This window comes from Martes martes, assembly GCF_963455335.1.
Source record: "Martes martes genome assembly, chromosome: 1".
Classification (NCBI taxonomy): domain Eukaryota; kingdom Metazoa; phylum Chordata; class Mammalia; order Carnivora; family Mustelidae; genus Martes; species Martes martes.
The window spans coordinates 80,276,409-80,279,131 of NC_137888.1; the positions used below are offsets into that span (position 1 = coordinate 80,276,409).

The 2,723-nt window shown below is 41.2% G+C and overlaps 1 pseudogene across 1 annotated transcript; it reads right to left on the reverse strand.

The window, feature by feature from the left end:
• Window positions 1–514: 514 nt before the first annotated feature.
• On the reverse strand, window positions 515–1,397 carry LOC308356511 (heterogeneous nuclear ribonucleoprotein A1-like; annotated as a pseudogene). The gene has a single exon. The product of its transcript is annotated as a heterogeneous nuclear ribonucleoprotein A1-like (transcript).
• Between the last annotated feature and the right edge of the window lie 1,326 nt (window positions 1,398–2,723).

Below are 2,723 nucleotides of genomic sequence, written 5' to 3' on the forward strand. Positions count from 1 at the left end.
GTCAAGCAGAGAGAGTCAATTATCATATGGTTTCATCTTCATTCTTTTTATTGTTGAATAGTACTCCGGTGTATAGAAATATTGCAATCTGCTTATTCAGGTTTTTTTTTTTAAAGACACATTTATTCAGCATCATGATCAGACTATTACACTTAGCAATCAACAGCATGGATGCAAAAAAAAAAAAAATCTACATTTAAACCCTTTGTTGGAATGCTTTACACTTTCCACGGAACAGAAACTAAAATAACCTGTTATACAATTAGTCAAAAACATAGTCCTCAAGTTTTTTGCCCATACATATAAGTATTTTCTAAAACATGTCTTCTTTGTGGCAGCTAGGCCCTGCCACCACTGCGCTTGGCTGAGTTCACAAATCTATTGTAACCCGTAGCTTCCCTGTCACTTCTCTGGCTCTCCTCTCCTGCTAAGCTCTGTTTCCTGTCAGTAATTAAAACCTTCTGCCACTGCTGTAGCTACTGCTGCTGCTGGGACCACCATAGCCACCTTGGTTTCATGGTTTGGGGAAGTATTGGCCCCCACCACCATAAGGGCCAGAGCTTCTGCCTCCAAAATTTCCTCCTTTCATGGGTCCAAAACTTGATGATTGATTGTTGTAATTGCCCCAATCATTACAGCTTCCACCACTTCCAAAGTTGCTTCCATCATTACCAAATCCATTATAGCCATCCCCACTGCCACCATATCTACCACCACCTCGACTGCCACCAAAGCCACCTTGACCACTGAAGTTTCCTCCACGAACAAAGTTGTCATTCCCACTCAAACCACCTCCATGACCACCACTGAAGTTTCCAGAACCACTTCGACCTCTTTGGCTGGACGAAGCACTAGCCATCTCTTGCTGAGATAGCGGTTTCCTTACCTCACAGTTGTGGCCATTCATAGTATTGTATTTTTGAATGACAATCTTGTCTACAGAGTCATGGTCATCAAATGTTACAAAAGTAAAACCCCTCTTTTTGCCACTGCCTCGGTCAGTCATGATCTCAATCACTTCGATTTTCCCATACTGTTCAAAAGAATCTCTTAGATGACGTTCTTCAGTGTCTTCTTTTATGCCACCAACAAAAATCTTTTACCAGGTCTTTGAGAATCTTCTCTTGAGACAGACCTCTTTGGTTCCACAACTCTTCCATCACCTTGTGTGGCCTTGTGTTCATGGCTGCATCCACCTCCTCCACAGTGGCATATGTGACAAACCCAAAGCCTTTGGAGTGTTTGGTGTTTGGATCTCTCATTACCACACGGGCCATAAGTGTTCCCCATTGCTCAGAATGGCTCCTCAGACTCTCATCTGTTGTTTCAAAGCTCAGACCTCCAATGAAGAGCTTCCGCAGCTGTTCAGGCTGTTTGGGAGACTCTGACTTAGACATGACAGCGATGGGAGGGGAGACTTTAATGATGCTTACTCGGCGGCGTCCACAGGCAGAAGGAGTGCTTATTCACCTTTTGATAGGTATTTGGGAATTTCAAGTTGCCATTAGCAATCTCGCCCAAGTCTTTGAGGATATTCTAGAAATCTTGCTGTTATTAATTTCTAATTTTATACCAATGGGACTAAAGAACATATTTTAATATGATTTGGATTTTTTAAAAGTTATTGGGATTTTTTTAAATAGTCTTGAATATGATCATCTTGATACATATTCCTTTGTTCCTTTGGTGCTTGAAAAGAACGGGTAGGTGTTCTGTTGTTCTTAGGTAGAATTTTATTTTTTTTTAAATATTTTATTTATTTATTTGACAGACAGAGATCACAAGTAGGCAGAGAGGCAGGCAGAGAGAGGAGGAAGCAGGCTCCCCACCGAGCAGAGAGCCCGACTTGGGGCTTGATCCCAGGACTCTGGGATCATGACCTGAGCTGAAGACAGAGGCCTTAACCCAATGAATCACCCAGGCGTCCTGTATTTTTTTAAGGTTTTTAATTTAAAAATTTTAAATTTCAGTGTGGTTAACTTACAGTGTTGTATTCATTTCAGGTGTACAATATAGTGACTCAACACTTCCATGTCTTACTCAATGCTCATCAAGATAGGTGTAATCTCAATTCCCTAATCCCAACACCTATTTCACATTTCCCCCACCCTTTCTCCTCTGTTAACCATCAGTTTGTTCTCTATAGTTAAGAGTCTGTTTTTTGGGGGTGCCTGGGTGGCTCAGTCATTAAGCATCTGCCTTTGCCTCAGGTCACGATCCCAGGGTCCGGGGATCGAGCCCCACATCGGGCTCCCTGCTCGGGGGGAAGCCTGCTTCTCCCTCTCCCTGTGCTTGTGTTCCCTCTCTCACTGTGTCAAATAACTAAATAAAATCTTTAAAAAAAAAAAAGTCTGTTTTTGATTTGTCTCTCTTCCTTCCTCCCACCCCCGCTCATTTGTTTTGTTTCTTAAATTCCACATATGAGTGAAATCATATGGTATTTATCTTTCTCTGGTTTATTTTGCTTAGCATCATACCCTCTAGCTCTATCCATACTGTAGTGAATGCAAAATTTTATTTCTATGGCTGAGTAATATTCCATTGTGTGTGTGTGTGTGTGTGTGTGTACATCTTCTTTATCCATTCTTCTATTGATGGACACTTAGGCTCTTTCCTTATCTTAGCTATTGTAAATAATGTTGCCATAAACACAGAGGCATGTGTGTTCCTTTGAATTTTGCTTTATGTAGTGTAATGTCATCTACAAATAGTGAAAGTTTTAT